The sequence below is a fragment of the Hetaerina americana genome, unplaced genomic scaffold (assembly GCF_022747635.1).
Source record: "Hetaerina americana unplaced genomic scaffold, ioHetAmer1.1.p SCAF_6, whole genome shotgun sequence".
NCBI classification, from domain to species: domain Eukaryota; kingdom Metazoa; phylum Arthropoda; class Insecta; order Odonata; family Calopterygidae; genus Hetaerina; species Hetaerina americana.
The window spans coordinates 42,015,344-42,038,349 of NW_027287205.1; the positions used below are offsets into that span (position 1 = coordinate 42,015,344).

Consider the following 23,006-nt stretch of genomic DNA (forward strand, 5'->3'; position numbering starts at 1 on the left):
ACTTGCAAGGGAAAACCAGAAGCAGTAGGACAGAAGACGCAGGAGAAGAAGACCACATTAGTTAGAATAGAAACGTGGAATGTTAGGACAATGATGAGGACAGGGAAATTGGATAATGTTAAGCGAGAGATGGAAAGGGGAAATATAGATATTTTAGGTCTATGCGAGGTGTGATGGAAAGATAGCGGGGATTACTGGAGTGATAAGTATAGAATAATATACAGCGGTGGGGACGAGAGCCAACGAGGGGTTGCCATAGTATTAAATGAAGAGGTAGGAAGAAGCGTAGTCAAAATAGAGCAGGTAACGGATAGAATACTGCTAGCAGAGATAAAAGCAGAACCGACGAACTAAGTTATTATTCAGGTATACATGCCACCGAGCAACCATAAGGAGGAAGAGGTCGATAAGATATACGATCAGTTAGAGGACATGATCGCGTGTGTTCATGCAGGGAAACATTTGATAGTGATGGGGGATTGGAATGCGACGGTAGGCGAAGGAAGAGATGGTGATGAGGTGGGGGACTACGGTTTAGGCACGAGGAATGACCGCGGGGAGAAAGCAGTTGAGTTCTGCAGGAGACAGGACTTAGTCATCAGCAACACTTGGTTTAGACACCACAAAAGACGCAGGTATACATGGAAAATGCCAGGTGACTCAGAAAGATATCAGCCAGATTATATCCAGATTAGACACAGGTATAGGAACAGTGTGATAAATTCGCACAGCTTCCCGGGAGCGGATGCGGACTCAGACCACAATTTAGTTGTTATGAAATGTAGAGTCCGTTTCAAAAATATAAGGCAGGGACGGTGAGTTAGGAAATGGAATGTAGAAGCATTAAATTGTTTGAACAGAAAGGAATACAAACATGTCTGAGACATATACAAGTTGCGGATTAGCCTCCTTTCGCTCCAATCTATTCCTATTTTCTGCAGAATACTCATTAGTTTTTACCAATTCACTCTATCAAACGCCTTTTCGAAATCTACGAAACAGGCAAATACCTCCTTGTTGTGTTCTATATTCCTCTCGATTAATAATCTTTGCAATACTGCAATGGCATCACGCGTACCTCTCCCCTCCCTAAACGCAAAGTGATCATCCCCTAAGTAATCATTTGCCCTACTCTCTATCCTTGTGTTTATGATCCTAAGAACAACTTTAGCTGCGTGGGATATCAAACTTATTGTCCTATAGTCCTCACATGACGTGGCCTTTACCTTTTTCGGAATTGGAACTAAAACTGATCTCATAAAGTCTTCCGGCCAGATTCCCTCCTCATAAATACTACGGATCAGCCCATATAGCCTCTTCCTCCCACATTTTCCTAAGCATTTTAAAAGTTCCACGGGAATGTTATCTACCCCCACGGCCTTATTTAGTTTCATCTCCCTTAATACCCTTTCTATGTCATTGTCTAGTATGCCTGGACCTAAGCTATCTTCCTCTACGTCAGGTTCCTTTTCTATGTCTAACTTTGTTGGTCTAAGCTCTTTACTATAAAGTTCTTCTATATATTCCTTCCATCTTTCTTGGATCTTTCCTGGGTCAACTATTGACTTACCCGTCTTATTTCTAACTGCAATCGTTGATCTCCCTTTCTTACTTCCCTTACTTGATCCCGTGGGGCGGCCAGTAAGTGATGGTGTCACGTTAAAAACACTATTGAGGAAGGCAACGGGAAACCACCTCAATTATCATTCCCAAGAAATATATGATGGTTTATACAGATATATATATATATATATATATATACATATATATATATACATATATATATATATACATATATATATACATACATATACATATATATATACATATATATATACATACATATATATATATATATATATATATATATATATATATATATATATATATATATATGTATGTATATATATTGAGAGAGAGAGAGCATCGGCTCAGCAAGTCGAAAGATCCGGGGCTCAAGTCAAGGAAATATTTTTGCACTTACAATCTTCCTGACTCTGTCTTCCCCACCTCTCCTGTGTTTTTCTTCTACCTGAGTTTCTATCGCTTTCCCCAATATATGGCTTGTCTCCTTCTCCTGGCTATGGGTGCCACGAAACCCTTTATAACGTTATATGATTGCTTCCCCCACTGTCCTTTCCTATTGTCGCTTATTTATCCTTTGGTGAAGGAAACAGCTCTCTAACGGCATCTCCTGGCCAAAGAATCGGAGCCATTGGTTGCATAATACTCCCGCAGATTTCAGAGTAAATTACGTTTCCTCGATAGCTCGAGTGGTTATTCTCAGCTCAAACGCCAAGTCAAAAGATCCGTGGTCCAAGCCCCGGTCAAGGTAATTTTGAATTAGGTATTCAATTACGACTCAGTGTGTATACACAATCAAACACGAAGAAACTGCCATATATCCATTCACATGGATATGTGTGCGTGTGCCTATTCACACACATATATACACTGACTCAACTAATCCTCTGTTAGAATTTCAATATGGATGTATACCATTGGTAAGGCTCATTTAACGCCGTATGATATCGATCCGCTCATAAGTACTGAATGGGAAGCATCTATTGAGGTAGTATTAATAAGACATGTTGTCCAAATAAATTTATGTAAATTAATAAGATAACAGTTCAAGTCATTCTCTATTCTATATTTATCTAACAGTTTATATAATTTATTACACGATATAAAATTAAATTACGAATTTTCATTTTTACGTTTTTCCGCAATCATTCAGAGAGAGCCATTATAGGACGGAAATTATTTAGCTCTCGCCATTATAGTATGGTATTTATATTTTATAATATTTGTTAATAACATGGTAGGTATTGTGCACTGCAACCAAGAAAAAGAGTACAAATGAGAATGACACCAACAAAAAAAATTTAATTTCAAGTTATTTTGTAAATTAATAGTTAAAAATCTAAAGCAGTTATAACCAATTATTTTATTCAAAGGAATCAGATCAAACTATCAAATAAATATGCACTTAACAGTAGAAAAATTGGTATTTAAACTTGACTCATAGTGGAGAATTGGCTAGGCCTTTTTTTGCCGAGTAATGATGGGTAAGATACTGAAAGAGGATTTTGAGGGAATAGATAGCCGTCGAAAAATACATCATTGCTTTTGAAAGCCACTTCTGAAGATAGGGATTAAATAATTGACTTTATTAATTTCTTATTCATTTAAGTACTAGACCCCTCCAACATTACGCTTTACTTTTCAGAACGATCCCCGACAGTAAATTTATCAACCTAGCAAGATTTGCCATTTTAGGCCTACTGTTTAATTTCCGTCGTCCAATCTAAAACATCCATCCACATTTAGTTAGTGATAAATTTGTCCCAACAGTCGTAGCACAGCCATTGGAAATCCCCAATTGTTTCACTTTGGGTAGATGATGTTGGAGTGCTCTCGAAAATGTTTCTATTTAATGAACACCTTTATTTTTTAATTTACTAACAAAGTCATCTCAAGCAATAGTTTTCGAAAGAAATATAATTGCCTTAATTACATAAATACAATGACAACTGGTGCCCTTAAAATATTGATTCCTTTCTATGTAGCCTTATATTAAGCTTTGTTGTGGAAAATGGCAAGTAAAAATCAATTGCATTAACTGTCTCATATATTTCTCATGGCTGAAAGAAATACTGATTTGGATTAAATGTGGTAGATATGTAACCCTCAATTTTTAAAAAATAACAGGTAAAAAAGATTAAAGTAAAAAAAATGGCGTCCAAAATTTCGATACAGTTTGAATTATTGTAATAGAATCTTCTGGTATTTCCAGTAATACGGGAAATAAATACTAGCGAAATAAATAAAGGCGCATCCTCTATGTCAACCAGACACATTACTTCTCCAGGTAATATTTAAAATTCATCTATAGTTCAATCACGCTTAATATCTGCTGGCTTTGCTCTTTGTCCTTACGATCTTAAAATACATAAACTCCGTCGATATGAATACCCTTCAAAGAAGTATTTCGTAAAATAATTTCATATTTTACACTAACCCTTAAAAAAAATCACTACTACATTTTAGACTCGGATCCAAAAAATAGACTTTTTGCGTTCCTTTGCCACGGAGGAACGAGGCCGAAAGAAAATAAAAGAGATCCGGTGATGTGATCAAGAGAGGCGGTGGGAAATTGAGAAGAAAACATGATAGGCGGGATGAGAAAGAGGGAGTAGGGGGAAGATGACTTAAAGGGTTTGGAAGGGGGAGGAGAAAAGCAGCGCGGAAGGGTATGAGAGCTCTTAATACACGATCTCTGCTCGCTCTATCTCCCACTGCTGGAAACTTATTCCTCGCCATGAGTCAGACACGGTTATCAGGCCAGGATGTCACAAAGGAACAGCCCAGGGTTAAGGGAAGGGGAAGAGGTAGAGTAAGGAAACCGGGTAAAGTATGAGAGGCTGTAGAGTGTGATGGAGTGGGACTGAGCGCGGTGAGATGAGAAAGGGAGTTCGTGGGGAGAATTTGTCTTGAGGAACTAAGACACGCGCGTGAAGGGACGCTGACCTCTACCCAAGTGGAACTGAGATTCCTGGTTGATATTTGTGACACTCAACCCGTCAAAAACAAGCACGGGTTCTTTTACTAAACAAGAAGTTTTCAGGTGGGTCCATTACAAGCAATGAAATCCAATTAATATCCTCTTACAACGTTGGCTTTTTCAGAGCGTTGATGACACTATTGTGGCTTACGAGTTTGGATCAGCGTTTCGCTCAATGCAATAGAAACACTGAGTCCTATGGTTTTTCGAAAGTACTCACATCCAAAAGCGACTGTGTTTATATAATAAATGCTTGCTCATAATTCTAATTGACAATTCCTGTAATATATTAATGTTAATGTGGATTGCTTATAGGAAGGATACATAGAGGTGTTTCGGAAGAATGCATGAAGTTCCTCCATGAATAGGTATTTATACAAGATAAAAATCTTGACAACGTGCAATTTCAATGAGGTATATGGGGCTTTCATATCAGTTCTAGTATTTAGAGTTGAATTATGTACTTAAAATAACAAAGTTAGTAGGATAAATTTTGAAGATATAATTCTAAAATTCCGTCGCCAGAAAAAACGTGAGAAAATATTCCACCATGGGAAGGATGAAAACATCATGAGGGAAGACCGAGGAAAATTAAATTTCGCCAGCTCTTTCCCAAGAAACTAATTGTATGAGAATGTATTTATGAAACTAAATGGGAATATATCTTTCTAAAATCTAAACGCACCTGAAACTCAAGTATCCGTTCAAAAACGCCAAAAAGAGATTAGTATTAAAAATTATACTGCAAAATTTCAGGTTTTCCTTACGAAATATTTTAGCCTACATCAAGATTACCCCAGACTTTTGAACAAGATTTCGTTATCAATGTGTGGTTGCCGAATATTTTAGGCAAGAGGACATTTGTAAAAAATAATTGAATTTCAACGTAATAACTAAGGAAATCAAAGACTTAACTATGTATATACATACGTAGAATATAGATAGTTTTAGGCACTGCTTAGTTCCGGTAAAAGGTAAGTTACAGAGAGTCTTCTTATAGCTTAAAAATGTTTGGTTTCGCGAACTTGAGGCCACCCTGGAAGATTCATAAGTATAACCACTTGTAGTTTTTCTTCCAAATATACATTAAATACATAAATATTGGAAACTTTAAAACATAAGTAATTGCTATTTTATTTTTATTTTAGAAGCGCTATTACATTTTTTGTAGTACCTTATTAGATAAGAGACCTATCGACTACTGAAATCATATCACAATTCAAAATCGGTTCATAAAATAAGCTTTCATTATAACAGTTAACTCATGGCCTACATTCAAAACTCTGAATGACAGCGTAATGACGCTGATAAAAAGAAATCATGGGTATTTCGTGGCAGCCCAGATGAATATCATGCTTAAAGAGATAGTATTAGCTTTAAGTGATCGTTTTCACCATTGTCCCTCCACTGGCATTGATTATGTTTAAACAGTAGTCACCAAAATCTGCCAGACACTGTCCCGAGAGCTAAGAAGTGAGCCGTTCCTTTATGATTTCACTTAAATAACATTGCTTATTTTATTTTGGAAATATGCGTCACGATTACCTCTCTAATGCTTGAAAAATCATATGAGATACTACTAAGTATTTCCATTCATAATAATTGAATATCTCCTTCTAGACCATTACTCTTAAATTTCTTATAAATCAAATCGAACCGCTCATGAGTTTTTAGTTTTGATTGGCTTCCGAACTTCAGTAATCTTCATTTTCAAAAATAATGCATGAAAGCTAAACGCTTGTGGTGGACTATTAATAAGCCGTCAAGGGGAGTTGAGATGAAACGATTCAACTGCCTGGAATAAATACGTAGTAATATGATAGTAACGATTACACCAATATCATAGTTACGGTCATAAAAAAGCCCGAACAAGGAGATATCCCGGAGTGTAGACTTAATTTGAAACACTCACGTATCGGTGTTGCATAACCTTCAGGAAATCCCTGCCTAGAAATTTATTAGACCCTGTTGATCAAGAGACGGGCATAAAGAAAAGAATTGCTTCAGATCTTTCACAAAGAAGAATTAATTGATGGATCGAACGTTGATTAAGGATACTAAAAAAGGAAAAAGTCAGGTATCCGACCGCAGTTTCATTCTAAGTAGCCTAGTATGTTGTCATTACTTCATATAGCCTAGGTTATAGTACTCGTTACCAGCAGACCCTTCTCTCTGCGTTGGAAAGTTTATATGTCACTACGATACCGTACTTGTTATCTACATTATTGTTAAATTTTTTAGTCTTATACATTATAATTAATATTAAGTAACACTTCATTTTGATGCTGTATTTCTGGCTCGCAATCACCCCTACCACATACCCTAGCGGTGGCTAGCAGAGTACCCTACGAGCCGCAGCAGCTCGTATAGCAGTTAGTTAGATAAGCGTTGAACGTGGTTTTATTCGACTGGAAAACTAAGTTTTTGAATCAAGATGATAAATAGAGAATGGAGGGTTTTAAGATGTGGGTGTGGAGGAAGGACTAGGTAAAATGGAATGAAAGGAAGACAAAAAGTAGTAGGTTTGTTGAAGGTTGTATTAGATGAGAATAAAATGATGTTATAATAATGGTGTTGGATGTTAGGGCTATCTCGTCAAATGAGGCAAAAAAACATCACTTTTCATTTTTAAGTCCATTCAAAACCTTCCTTAATGAGTAGACTGCGACATTATGAACTATCATAAATGAACGCCCAGCGCATTTAAAATTGTATCGCAAAATTATACAAAGGAAGGAACAAAGGAACTAAAACTAAATATAACTAAATACCTGTATTCGAGAGAGATAAAATAAAATATGAATAAATATAAAAAGCTACATATCAAAGACGTAAACTAAGTACAATCTTAACAAAATCATATGTGATAGATTGAATACGTAATCCCCATTATCCTCACTGTATACACGGTAAATTTAAATATCTGCTAAGTTACGTAAATCCTATATTTTTACATAAACTTTGAAAACCTCCAAGTTCCTTAAAAATCTAACTATTTTTCATCCTTCTCATACTGATTTTGCCAATGTTTTCGGGATATAAGTTACAATTAAAGATATTTACAAACCAGCAATTATTCAGAATGTTTTTCGTAGTCTATTAAAATCCACCTTTCTCTCCGTATTTACTCCATTCACTTAAATAGTTGTTCATTCCATATAAAACTCAAAAAGAAATTGCAAAATGCTTAAGATAAATAAAACATCGGGGTAGCTAAATATTGACTCAACACTTTGAGATCAAATGCATCGTAACACTTGAAATTGGATAGCCGTCTGCTTGTACTTGAAGGCTAGGCGGACAACATCATCACTCCTATGAAGGTGCCCAAAGCAAATTTTCATTCCTACTCTCTCATTTACGGAAATACTTCTCTCGCGGCTAGAATTTCTTGCAACCTGAAATTTCACCATGGCTGTTTATTCAGAAGCAGCAGGAGAATCGTGGTTTAAAGCCAAATGGATGCCCTCCACCACGAAATCATGGGAAAGGAACGACGCTGGGTCTCCGTAAGGAAGCGGCATAAAATGCCACCGGTGAGATGAACAGACGGATAAGAGAAGAAATGGTCGGGTGGACGAGGAATAAGGGTGAAGGGTCAGCGGTAAAGACAAAAGGTGAACAGGGAAGATGTCGGTCGGAATTGGCTTGTAGAAGCGGAGGAAAAAAAAGACTTCAGTGAGATGGGGAAGCTAAGCTACTTGGCAACCCTCTCACTCCTTGCTCCTATTCCACTCGCCTTCTGCAAACAAACTTCATCCTACCTTCCTATCGACGCAAGAAGACATGGTTACACCATATTACGTCTGGAATATTTCCAGTTTATAAGGCATTAATTGGCTTCTCCAGAGTTTAAAAGTGGGCTTTTTAAACTCAAAAAATTAGGCCAAATATTCATTAAGATTGTTTCTATAAGACCTTTTTCATATTCCCAGTTTGCACTTGAATAAACAATTACTTCTACCAAATTGTTGTTTGAAAATATCTTTTAGACGCTTGCAAGGAAATCTATCATCCTTTTATACAAACTGATATGGCTTTATAGAAAATCGCTTAAAATCAAATAAAGTGGATACATTATGTACAGTTTTGATTCGTGATTGCACCGACGACATCCTTAAATATACGATGTCAAGCATGATGAGTATCATAAAATTTATATCCGGCACTATTAATTTTATGCATTAACCTTTTTGTAGCATCGATCGTTACGTGCCGTGCAAACTCGTATCATATTCTTGAAATATAACTATTCTTTTATAATACTTACTATCTCATATGAATTAACCATAAAAAAACTAAATAATATTCACACATACTAATAAGAAATCACAATCGATGGGTCGCATTTGCATATCCTAGCATATGCCATTTCTTCGCAATTTTTATAATACCAATTATGATCAAAGATAAATATGTTTAATTAAATGAATTTCCACTAAGTTGAGCCGGGAACAATTGAATATGATATGGTAAAATTCTCCAGGTACGTGAAAAAAACAATGAACAACAACTAGAAACATAACTGCATCAACTTAAATATAGATATTTAAATATTTTAGTGCACCACAAGCCACCGCTTGGGTGTGTAGCAGGGAGTGAATACATACCAGACTAATTTTGACCCGAGTATGAACCTACAGAGGTCGGGCAATGTTTTTCTGATCCTTTATCGTTCGTGGAAAAAAGCATCTCCAATCTATCTGTTCTACACTTAATTAAGGTATGCTTAGATATCAGTAGAAAAGAGATTAGATGAGACTGGGTGACAGAATGGGCATAGATGAAGTACCATTTGTAGGGATAATAGGAATGATCGCAAACTGAGGGGAATGCAGTGATACTAGAATTTTGTGGAAAGGTAGAGGAGAATAAAATGAGAGGGCGTGGCCGACAGATTGATGTAAAAGTAAAGACAGGTAGTAAGTACGGCGTGGAAGGGGTTTCAGCAGAAATAACGTGATCTAGAATACAAAGATTCACTGATCCGGCCTCCAACTTACTCACTTGTACTCTCCCACAAACTCTGTCAGTAAAATGTATTTTCGGAAAGAAAAAAACAGTTATGTTAATTCCACTAATTTTTCGGAAATGAATTAAAAATTTGAATTGTAAAATGAAATAATAGGGTTCCAATGCATAGTATCATTATTATAAGGTACTTTTTCGAGATTTACCTTCATAAATAGGGTGAATATCGAAAGAAATGCATTTAAATTTTCCAACGGCGCCGCTCGTATTGGTTAAAGTGATATTAGACCAATTAAATTAGTTGAGGGATACGCTAAGCTTTGCCGCAAAATCAAATTTAATGCTTTGGAAGCTGTGAAAGCGGCAAGGCGTAAGTAATTGTAACCTCTGCCGTGTCACGAAATAATGTAATCGACGTTCGAGCAACGTTACGCGATTACACAATTTTGTGCTAAGCTGCAAAAAAGTGTTGAGGAGACTAACAAAATGATTTGTGAGCCTAACGGGGATTCTGTTCCATCCTATTCATAAGTTTTGAGGTGGTTATAGGCCTCTAAGTATAGCCAGGAAGAGGTTCACGACGAACAACGGTCTGGGCGGCCGTCAACCAGCAAATCCGACCACAATTTGACTCGTACAACCTTTTGCATTAAATGCACACGGTTTCAACTAATAGATGCGCAAGGATTTTATATGTGTGCCTTAAACAAACTACCCAATTTATTAGACCTCTTTTCCCCAAATATATAAATTACCCTCCCCTCATCCCTTTTTCTAACCTTTCTCGGAAAGTAATGCCGTTGACGGTGATTGTGACCGCAGTGGAAACCTTTTTAGCAGTCAATCTTTTGCAAAGACTCAAAAGGATATTATAATACTTAAATAACAAAGTAGTGTAAACACTCATGACAGCAACACAATATGTTTTTCTATTTTATGTGATGTGCAACAACTTTTTCATTGGACACCGTACTCCTTCATTTTTCTGTCCAATCCCAAAAGTCCTATACCCTTCCCCCATGTTGTTGCCCCGTGACTAAAGGGATATAAATGGAAGCTCGAAAAAGAACCTAACGATGATACTACGTATTGAAACCCCGGTCGTAAAATTAAAAAGTTAAATAGAATTTCTTTTCGCAATAGATAAGTTTCACGAAGGCAAGTCTTAAACTAAGAACTCTCCGTGGGAATGATGATTAGATAGGAGGAAGGTGGATTTTTTTTCACCAGTACTGGGCTTCTTCTGCCAGTCCTTCGCAAATGCTGTACGTTATTTGTAAGAGTGCTTCAGGCTATTGTTATAATTGAAACTCACGTAATTAGCCTTTATTTTGATAGTAGTGGAGGGAGAGTTGTTCTATACCCTCTGTTTTGGAAATTGTCGACTCCTCACTCATCCACTCACTCCCCCTCTTCGTAACAATTCCCGTTTCGGCCGCGGGAAGGCATAGGCAAACTCAGCCCCTTAGATTTCAGTTTACCATTTGTTTCCTTGCCTTGAGGAGCTCGTCTAAATGTTTATTCAAACCTCCACGGAGAAGCGTCAAGGGACAAGAAGAGAATAGGCTAAGGGAAGATGGTGAAAAGAGTAATAAAGGAGATTAGGAAATTTAAATAAAACATTTTTCCTAAAAAGTTAGTATAGCTAGTAATTTTACTTTTAAAGGATAATTTCTATTAATATGGAACACCTACCAAATCGTCTCAATTCTTAGGAAGTCGAAGTGCACGAGTTTCTCATACGAGACATAAGGCTGGAGAACCGTGTTATACCGGTATAAGAAGTCGTTTTCATGCAACAAAACAGGGTGAAAAAATACCGAAAACGGGCCAGAATAAAGATTTTGTTTTTAACCTTAGCTTGCATAAAATAAAGGTGCCCTTTATTAATTAAAAGTATTCTTTAATGATTACGGAGAAAACATAAAAGCTTTGAAAACCACATATATGTAACGAAAAATGTGACGAAGTTCAGTGTTCGAATACCTATCAACGACATATGCTTATGGATAAATGCAAGGAAATAAATGGCAAAATCAGAAACAAAAATATAACCGAGCAACTAAGAAAACAAATTTATTAGAATATACAGGCATATTGCGATAGTAATGACGACTAATTAAACCAATATTTCTTATTTGTTAAACGCATTACCTGTGTCCAGGAAAATTGATTTATCACATATATTAATAAAGAAGTTTAACAGAGTGATGACAAGAATAGATATTATTGTTTAAAGCTAATCTATATGAAATGAAAGATTTTGAAATAATATTTCCTCACTCTGGAAATAGTGTGATGATTTTGAAAAATAAACAAATTTATTCACTTAATTATAATTTACTATTAGATTTAAGTTGCATATCCCTTGATCCATTCATTTTTGGATGTAAATCAGTGAATTTGATGGCTTTCAAGAAAATCAAAGATATTTTCCTCATTCATGCTAGTATTGAAGAAATTTACTTTAAAAATGTATGAATATTTATTGACAGAAAAGTCGAAACTGTTTAATCTTCCTTTCATTTCCACTGTAACTTATACTTAAAAATATTATTCATACGCAAACTTAACAATTCCTCAAGAAATTTACTGGTTACAATACGTCCTATTATGGAGCCAAAATAAATGATTACACCCGATTTCTTGTTTTAAAAGAATATTTCTAAAAAATTAAAGGTTTTCTATGTTCTTGCACCGAACGCTACTTAATTTGGTCTTAAAATTTCCGAAACATATAGTACTACGATTAAGAATTTACCTTGGAGTCATTATTTTATCAAAATCTTTTGTGATACATAAATAATGCGAGCATGCATGCATTACGTGTTCCAATGCGTTGCTTAATTATAAATCTTAATTTAAACGTGGATCCTTTTCTGGATAGGAATGCATTTTATTCCTTAGCTATAAAAATATAAAATGCATACATCAAGCACTATTCTGTGAGTTCTCTCTTTCCAAGCACTATACGTGCTACCTCAAATATATTAAACCACAATATAGCTAACCAAAGTAGATCATTGTGGCAGTTTTCAATAAAAAAATAGAACAAAATCATGATATTATTTATACGGCCAAGAAATAGTTGGGAATTCACAAGCCGAGTGAGATTTTTGGTTGATCCAAATTAGCTAGTTGGTAAAAGGATTTCAGTAATTTACAATAGTTGCGGTGCGCATTAAAAAATCAGGGTGATAGTCATGACATGAGGATCAATGTAAACAAAACAAGGATAGTGAGGTTTTTGAGCAAGGGGACGGATAAATGAAATGTTAATAAGAGCGCAAATAAAAGCAAAATAATAGCACGCCTATCTTTTAAGTACTTTCAATTAATATGGTCCAAGTGATGGGGACATCAAAAATATTTTGCTAGGTAAAGAATCTCTCACAAGGAGTAAGGCATTAACAACAGCAACATTGACTAACCACGTTAGAAAAAGAATTAAACCTGGAAATGAAGCGTAGTTTTTCATAGAGAGGGAATAATGTCGTCATAGCAAATAAATAGGTGGAGATTGGACGCTTTTAAAATGTGAGGGTGGAGAAGGAAAGTAAAGGACAGATAAAAAAAACGAAAACATTCCACGTACTATATACATTATGGGAGTAAAGAGAGTATTATTGGAAGGTTTAAAAGAGGTACTAAAGTTGGATGAAGGCCATTTAATTCGGAAGTCGAATATGGAAGACTTTGATAAAGGCAAGGATGTAAGGGAAGCAAAGAAGAGGGATCGCATGGATGATATGTTGGATGGAATGAAGAGAAGAAAGAAATATACGAAATTGAAGAAAGGTTTATTATAGTGACAAGTCGGGGTGTGTCTAGGCGGCGCTATAAAGTGTGTGGTGTCTTTTAAAACATACCTTAAAAGGTTGGTTTAGTTAAATTTAACCCCAAATTTTTTATGGATGTCAAGCAATACGATTTCTCACGTGGAGAGATAAGTGTAGTACGTGTTTTTGATGATATATCCATTTAACCTTCCTGAGGATAGTAAACAGTTTGTAGGTTTGCTGCCTACTATTTTCACCTCACGAATATATTGGTACGAACATTTTCCATACTCCTAACCAACCACCCTTGCAAGTCTTTTTTAAATAACCTGCATGTTATCAATTATCGTTTTCCATAATAACAATTACTACCAACAGTCACAGACATTATGACTTCATTGGTTTCATTTTACCCATATCCTTAACCTCATTCAAGGTCTTATCAGCAGGAACATATTTACCTACATCTCGTCAGTATAGATGCCGCTATGCTCACTCAAGTTATCTTATCGTTGATTTATCTTGAGTGTTCTCTAATAGGAGTAGGGAATGAGATCAAAGTCACAAAACCGCCTCCTCACGGGAAAAAGCATGTCACTCCTATGTCTATCGAAAGAAGCACATGAGCGGTAGCGAGGACGGTTAATACGAAACGGACGTATAAACGAAAGCACAATCGGATTGACTCACATTTACCTGAAGATCTGGCAGCCGAGATGTAAGAAAGAGGACGAATGCACGAGCTTAAAAAAAGAAAAAATGTGAAGAGGGGCCTCCGTCTTAAAATGGAGAGCGATAACGTGCGTTTTACGAGGGACTCGGCCCGGAAATTTTCCGGACCACAATCCTAATCCTCTTCCTCTCTCTCCATTTCCTTTCTCTTCCCCTTCCGTTCTTCGCGCCCTTCCTTGAACCCTTACCTTTCTCGCTTATCCCTCTTCCTCCTAACATTTACTGAACGTTATCTCGTCCACCTTTCCTCTTTCTAAAATTGCATTTCACTACAAAAATCTACCCTCAAGCTCTTGCTGTCACAGACGCACGTAAACGTTTCTCGTCGGCTGTCTTATCAAACCTTTCGCATAAAATTGAAAATTTTAAAATCATAGCCAGCTCCATTTACACAACTTTTGGCTTCTTGATCGTATTATTGTCATGGAATCTGATTTTACTCCATCTCTGTTAAAATAACGCGAATTAAATAAAGCCATGACATTTAAGGTGAAATTATTTCTAAAAACTTTAAAAACTGTGTTCCAACTAAAATAACCACTACATTTTCCAGGTTGAGTATACTTGGAATCTTTCACAGCTTCTGGTATTAGCCACTATCCGTCAAATTTCTCAAATTCCCATATATTTCTCTTGAAATATTCTTTTCAGAGCAAAATATTTTTTGAGGCGGAATAATTGAACAAATAAGGCAATTGGTTCTCATTAAATTCTGTTTTCAAAGGTTTAACAAAGAAGTGATCAAGAAAAATTCCTTCCAATGGGAAATATTTCCACGATACAGATCGAAGTCGTTATACATCCAATTATCAATCTACTACTTAAAGCTGGTGATGAATTCTGGGGCCTATATAATAAAATGGACGTGTATACTCCCTTTGGAATATACCAATTAAGGCTCAAATTCTATCACCCTTTATACGTTCCTTTTATTTCATCCCCACTTCCATAAGATTAATTATTCATTTAAATTTATTATGTCCGATGTACCGAAGGAGCCGGCTTGACCAATCAAAGAATGCGCTCGACTGTTACTTCCCCTTCCGCCTCGTTATCAACTCCTTCATCACTTGCCCCTTTGTGCCTTTACATTCCCTCTCGCTATCCTTTCACCCCGCCACTCTCCCTCCCCTCCCTCGGCCCCCCCTCTACGCCGCCTCCTTTTCCCCCTGGATGCCTTCTACTTCAACCCTCATCTCCACTGGGGACGCGCTCCTGAACGGAATGAGCGGACGGGAGGCCTTGGAATGAGACGAGGTGAAAAGGCCCCTTTTAGTGCACACCCCTTCCTATTTCCAGTACCCTCCGACACGGAGCCTATTCCAAACACTCCCCTCTCTTGTCTTCCCCCCCCCTTTCTCTTTATCTCCATGCCTCCCGCTAGGCCACACACTCCAGAAAACATTCTGACAACGGAACAGCACAGCTTTTCCAACAATGGCCCAAGGGAGTTGGTTCCTGTAGGGATGTTTTTTTAAGTTGCCCCGAAACAATGGGAGGAGGAGAGAATTGAAAAAAAGAGTGCCATTTCCGAAAATAAAAGTAAATCATTATGCGTTCAACCGATTCCGAAAACTCTTCAGTTTATTTAGGTCTCTTATTTCCCCCGAATGTGCCCGTTCAAGTTACGATGAAGAAGTACAAAGACTAACTTCGATACCGTGAATACATCTATTGATACAGACGGTTTAAACGGCAAGGAAATGTATAAAATTACTAAATTCTCCTTTTTTGAGAGATAAAAACGTTGAAACAAGTATCCATTCATTTAATTCCTCTCCTGACCAATCATGCTAACATGAAATGAAATTGATCCTATAAAAAGAAAAATAAAAGCCTGAATGGCATTTTAAACGATTCTACCTTTCATTGTTGTGTAAAAGTAATGTTTCAGGAAATATAAGCCTTCTAACAAGAGGCAAATGCCAAATGCATACATTTATAATTCATAATGCATCCAAATATGATATGGTTGATTATATATTTTATTTATTCTCAATGTTAAAACAACTTGATAGCATATAACGGAACCTCTTAATACTGCTTGTCTAGTCTATATCATATCCTTCGGACAAGATATCTCTTTTTGTTTTAATGCATGAAAAAAAGATGATTTCCCATTTTCATTATTTAGTTTCCTACTGTTTTTGCACCCAACGAATGTCAAGGATAGCCGAAACATGTCGCTGACACTATTTGCTAGAATGGGTGAATTTATTTTACAGATATTTTTTAGCACATATTAATTTCAAATTGTGAATTTAATATAGACATGTGCGCAATTTTTCCGTTAAATTCCTCCATTTCACTCTATTAAAGCAGCGATGTTTAACATTTTCCGCCATAAATTGCCAGGAAACCTACTTTAATTATGAACAAAATATGGTGAAAAGAGAAAATAATAGATCTCACGTGGCTAAAAATGTAACGATCAAGTGCTGAGAATAAAAAGTCTTAACTGACATAATTTTACATTTGAAATAATGCCATTTTAATTGGGTTCTTAAAATACAGAAATAAACGGACTATATTCCATGTACACGTAGTCAACTCCAAATTAATACTCGACTTTAGAATGGCATGATTAAATGATCACTTTGATCATCGGCTGATAAGGCTCAATTTACTTCCCATTTCAATTCATACTTTTGGTTAAAATATAAAACTTCCCCAAAAAGAAGACTCTTGTTGATCAATGCCAAATACGAAATATTGATTTAATGTTTTTCTTCGTGGAAAACGTGGATTAACATCGTTCATTGCTTTGATATTTTTCCTCTACAACTATCCAAAAGATAACTAAAGACATACTGTACATTGTATAATTCCACGGAGAGCAATTAATTCACGCGATTTTATGGGTCCTCCTTGATCATGTAAATTCGACATTAAAATAATTCCTTTACCCAAATCCCTTTAATTCTCCGATTTGGGGTTTTGTTTCAAAGATCACAATTTTCAGCTGGTCATTTTAATATACCAGTGGCGATAAAGTACGTTATATCGCGATAAAAAAGTGACTGCACGATTCAAAAGGCAATAAGAAATGAGTGGAGACTTACATGCTGATAGGTGCTTCAAGAAGAATGAATAGATTGACGAAAGCTATAGTAATAGAGGAGAACAAACTTCAACACTCCCATTAATAGTGTTCTCTTTCGTTTTCACAGATTTTGCCATCAATCTGCGCTAAACTACAGCATCAACCACAGGCAAAAGAAATATTATCATCCGAAAAGGTGAGTCAAATTAACCACGCATAAAATGTTGTCAAAAGCAGTAATTAAAATATATATAAATATATATATATATATATATATATATATATATATATATATATTTTTTTTTTTAGTAATCTACCGGTTAAGGTAGGTTTTTGGACTGACACAACTACCAAACAAATATTTTATTACTCCTAACAAAACACAAAATCAATCATCCTACTCTATATCAGGTCCCTCTTCATCTCCGAGTACTTCCTTCCTCCCTTCATCCCGTCCAACAACCCTATCCTGTTCCTTCCCTTTCCTCTTTTGCCCAACATTCTACCCTCTATCACAGTCTTCAACATCCCACTGCCGGTCAACACCCCCCTCATCCATTTTTCCTGCCTCCATAGGATTGCTCCCAACAAACCCATCTCTTCGCCCACCATACCAAGTACTTCCTCATTTGTTTTCTTCTCTGTCCATTTCACCTTCTCCATTCTTCTCCACACCCACATTTCAAAAGCCTCCAATCTACGTCTATCCTCCTGCTTCAATGACCACGTTTCCGCTCCGTACATAGCTACGCTCCATATCAAAGTTTTTACGAGTCTTTTCTTAACATCCTTACTCAAAGTCCCTGTCATCAACTCCCTCCTCCTTGTGAAAGCCTCTTTGCCTAGCGCAATTCTTCTCCTTACGTCCCTACTACTTTGACCGTGTTGGTCCAAAACACTACCGAGATACGTAAACTGTTCTACCTGCTCTAGCTTTTTCCCTCCTATTTTAATGTTAAGCTTGGCCTTTTTCTTTCTAGAAAATCGCATAACCTTTGTTTTATTAATATTGATTCTCATCCCATACCTGTCGCACTGAATTTCCAATTCACTAAGCAATGCTTGCAGCCCCTTGGCTGACTGACAAACTAAAGCTTGGTCATCAGCAAACCTAACTGATTTTACGAATTCCCCGCCCACTTTCATTCCTACCTCGAGTTCTTCCCATGCCTCTTTGATCATTTCTTCTGCGTACAGGTTGAACAGCAACGGTGATAATGGGCAACCCTGCCTTACACCCCTTCCTAACACTGCCCATCCTGACTCCCCGTTTCCCACCCTCACCTGAGCAGTCTGAGACATGTACAGGTTGCGGATTAGCCTCCTTTCCCTCCAATCTATTCCTATTTTCTGCAATATACTCATTAGTTTTTCCCAATTTACTCTATCAAACGCTTTTTCGAAATCTACGAAACAGGCAAATACCTCCTGGTTGTGTTCTATATTCCTCTCGATTAATAATCTCATTACTGCAATGGCATCACGCGTACCTCTCCCCTTCCTAAACCCAAACTGATCATCCCCTAAGTAATCATTTGCCCTACTCTCTATCCTTTTGTTTATGATCCTGAGAACAACCTTAGCTGCGTGGGATATCAAACTAATTGTCCTATAGTCCTCACATGACGTGGCCTTTACCTTTTTCGGAATAGGAACTAAAACTGATCTCACAAAGTCTTCCGGCCAGATTCCCTCCTCATAAATACTACGGATCAGCCCATATAGCCTCTTCCTCCCACATTTTCCCAAGCATTTCAAAAGTTCCACGGGAATGTTATCTACCCCCACGGCCTTATTTAGTTTCATCTCCCTTAATGCCCTTTCTATCTCATTGTCTAGTATGCCTGGACCTAAGCTATCTTCCTCTACGTCATGTTCCTTTTCAATGTCTAACTTTGTTGATCTGAGTTCTTTACTATACAGTTCTTCTACATACTCCTTCCATCTCTCTTGGATCTTTCCTGCGTCAACTATTACCTTACCCGCCTTATCTCTAACTATTAGCATAGCTCTTCCTTTCTTACTTCCCGATAACGATTTAACTTTGCTGTACAGCGCACCGATTTCACCCTTCCTCTGCAGACTTTCCATATCCTCGCACTGCGTCCTCCACTAAGCTTCTTTTGCTTTATTTGTTGCCCGCCTCAATTTATTGTTCAATTCTTTGTACTTCATTTTGCCTAATTCTGTATTTATATTCTTCCATTTTCGCCGCTCATCCATTTTTGTAATCATCTCATCCCTGATCCATGGTTTCCTAGTCCTTTTAGCGTTAACGGTTCCAATAGTGTCTTTTGCGGCTTTAGACAACCCTTTTTTGATCATTTCCCATTTTTCTTCGATAGTTATAAGCCCTTTACCATCCTTCATGATTTTCTCTACCGCCTGTTTGTATTCCTTCCTTTTCAACCCATTTAATGCTTCTACATTCCATTTTCTAACTCGCCGCCCCTGCCTTATCTTTTTGAAACGTACGCTACATTTCATAACAACTAAATTGTGGTCTGAGTCCGCATCCGCTCCCGGAAAGCTGTGGGAATTTATCACACTATTCCTAAACCTGTGTCTAACCAGGATATAATCTAGCTGATATCTTCCTGAGTCACCTGGCATTTTCCATGTATACCTGCGTCTTTTGTGGTGTCTAAACCAAGTGTTGGTGATGACTAACCCCTGTCTCCTGCAGAACTCAACTGCTTTCTCCCCGCGGTCATTCCTCGTGCCTAAACCGTAGTCGCCCACCTCATCACCATCTCTTCCTTCGCCTACCGTCGCATTCCAATCCCCCATCACTATCAAATGTTTCCCTGCAGGAAAACACGCGATCATGTCCTCTAACTGATCGTATACCTTATCGACCTCTTCTTCCTTATGGTTGCTCGGTGGCATGTATACCTGAATAATAACTAAGTTCGTCGGTTCTGCTTTTATCTCCACTAGTAGTATTCTATCCGTTACCTGCTCTATGTTGACTACGCTTCTTCCTACCTCTTCATTTAATACTATGGCGACCCCTCGTTGGCTCTTGTCCCCACCGCTGTATATTATTCTATACTTATCACTCCAGTAATCCCCGCTATCTTTCCATCTCACCTCGCATAGACCTAAAATATCTATATTTCCCCTTTCCATCTCTCGCTTAATATTCTCCAATTTCCCTGTCCTCATCATTGTCCTAACATTCCACGTTCCTATTCTAACTAATTTTGTCTTCTTCTGCTGCGTCTTCTGTCCTGCTGCTGCTGGTTTTCCCTTGCAAGGGTTTCGTGGGATGACGACCGCGGAAGCCTTGCCTCCCCCGCTGCCGGGCACGACACACGGCCGATTGGGCCGAGCCCCGTGGTTGCCAGGACTCGAAATATCTCTATTGTCCATCATATTTTTCTAGGGAATGATAATTGAGGTGGTTTCCCGTTGCCTTCCTCAATAGTGTTTTTAACGTGACACCATCACTTACTGGCCGCCCCACTGGGGTCAGACGCCATTGCAGCCGCCTCACTGAGGAACAGACGCTGCGTGGACTACCTTTCGTCTGGCTCCTAACCTTCGACCTATCTGGCATGGGTGACCCTACCAGGAGCAATTTTTATTACTCCCGCCAGTACAGCTCTAGGGGTCATCGGAACGCACAAGCCCTTCCACCACGTCAAAGTTGTAGTCCGGGGAGGGATATATATAAATATATATAAATATATATATAATATATATATAATATATATATATATATATAGTATATATATATATATAGTATATATATATATCCCTCCCCGGACTACAACCTTGACGTGGTGGAAGGGCTTGTGCGTTCCGATGACCCCTAGAGCTGTACTGGCGGGAGTAATAAAAATTGCTCCTGGTAGGGTCACCCATGCCAGATAGGTCGAAGGTTAGGAGCCAGACGAAAGGTAGTCCACGCAGCGTCTGTTCCTCAGTGAGGCGGCTGCAATGGCGTCTGACCCCAGTGGGGCGGCCAGTAAGTGATGGTGTCACGTTAAAAACACTATTGAGGAAGGCAACGGGAAACCACCTCAATTATCATTCCCAAGAACAATGTGATGGACAATAGAGATATTTGGAGTCCTGGCAACCACGGGGTTCGGCCCAATCGGCCGTGTGTCGTGCCCGGCAGCGGGGGAGGCAAGGCTTCCGCGGTCGTCATCCCACGAAACCCTTGCAAGGGAAAACCAGCAGCAGCAGGACAGAAGACGCAGGAGAAGAAGACCAAATTAGTTAGAATAGGAACGTGGAATGTTAGGACAATGATGAGGACGGGGAAATTGGAGAATGTTAAGCGAGAGATGGAAAGGGGAAATATAGATATTTTAGGTCTATGCGAGGTGAGATGGAAAGATAGCGGGGATTACTGGAGTGATAAGTATAGAATAATATACAGCGGTGGGGACAAGAGCCAACGAGGGGTCGCCATAGTATTAAATGAAGAGGTAGGAAGAAGCGTCGTCAACATAGAGCAGGTAACGGATAGAATACTACTAGTGGAGATAAAAGCAGAACCGACGAACTTAGTTATTATCCAGGTATACATGCCACCGAGCAACCATAAGGAAGAAGAGGTCGATAGGATATACGATCAGTTAGAGGACATGACTGCATGTGTTCCTGCAGGGAAACATTTGATAGTGATGGGGGATTGGAATGCGACGGTAGGCGAAGGAAGAGATGGTGATGAGGTGGGCGACTACGGTTTAGGCACGAGGAATGACCGCGGGGAGAAAGCAGTTGAGTTCTGCAGGAGACAGGGGTTAGTCATCACCAACACTTGGTTCAGACACCACAAAAGACGCAGGTATACATGGAAAATGCCAGGTGACTCGGGAAGATATCAGCTAGATTATATCCTGGTTAGACACAGGTTTAGGAACAGTGTGATAAATTCCCACAGCTTCCCGGGAGCGGATGCGGACTCAGACCACAATTTAGTTGTTATGAAATGTAGCGTACGTTTTAAAAAGATAAGGCAGGGGCGGAGAGTTAGAAAATGGAATGTAGAAGCATTAAATGGGTTGAAAAGAAAGGAATACAAACAGGCGGTAGAGAAAATCATGGAGGACGGTAAAGAGCTAAGTACTATTGAAGAAAAATGGGAATGTATCAAAAAAGGGTTGTCTAAAGCGGCAAAAGACACTATTGGAACCGTTAACGCTAAAAGGACTCGTAAACCATGGATCACGGATGAGATGATTACAAAAATGGATGAGCGGCGAAAATGGAAGAATATAAATACAGAATTAGGCAAAATGAAGTACAAAGAATTGAACAATAAATTGAGGCGGGCAACAAATAAAGCCAAAGAAGCATGGTGGAAGACGCAGTGCGAGAATATGGAAAGTCTGCAGAGGAAGGGGGAAATCGGTGCGCTTTACAGCATAGTTAAATCTTTATCGGGAAGTAAGAAAGGGAGATCAACGATAGCAGTTAGAGATAAGGCCGGTAAGGTAATAGTTGACGCAGGAAAGATCCAAGAGAGATGGAAGGAATATGTAGAAGACCTGTATAGTAAAGAGCTTAGACCAACAAAGTTAGACATTGAAAAGGAACATGACGTAGAGGAAGATAGCTTAGGTCCAGGCATACTAGACAATGAGATAGAAAGGGCATTAAGGGAGATGAAACTAAATAAGGCCGTGGGGGTAGATAACATTCCCGTGGAACTTTTGAAATGCTTGGGAAAATGTGGGAGGAAGAGGCTATATGGGCTGATCCGTAGTATTTATGAGGAGGGAATCTGGCCGGAAGACTTTGTGAGATCAGTTTTAGTTCCTATTCCGAAAAAGGTAAAGGCCACGTCATGTGAGGACTATAGGACAATTAGTTTGATATCCCACGCAGCTAAGGTTGTTCTCAGGATCATAAACAAAAGGATAGAGAGTAGGGCAAATGATTACTTAGGGGATGATCA

General features: G+C 38.1%; 1 long non-coding RNA gene across 1 annotated transcript in view; it reads left to right on the forward strand.

Moving 5' to 3' along the window:
• Positions 1–23,006, forward strand: part of LOC139695061 (uncharacterized) — a 624,365-nt gene that overhangs the window by 294,521 nt on the left and 306,838 nt on the right. The window contains exon 4 of the long non-coding RNA XR_011702263.1: positions 17,217–17,285. This is a non-coding gene — a long non-coding RNA (uncharacterized lncRNA). The remainder of the gene's footprint in view (positions 1–17,216; positions 17,286–23,006) is intronic.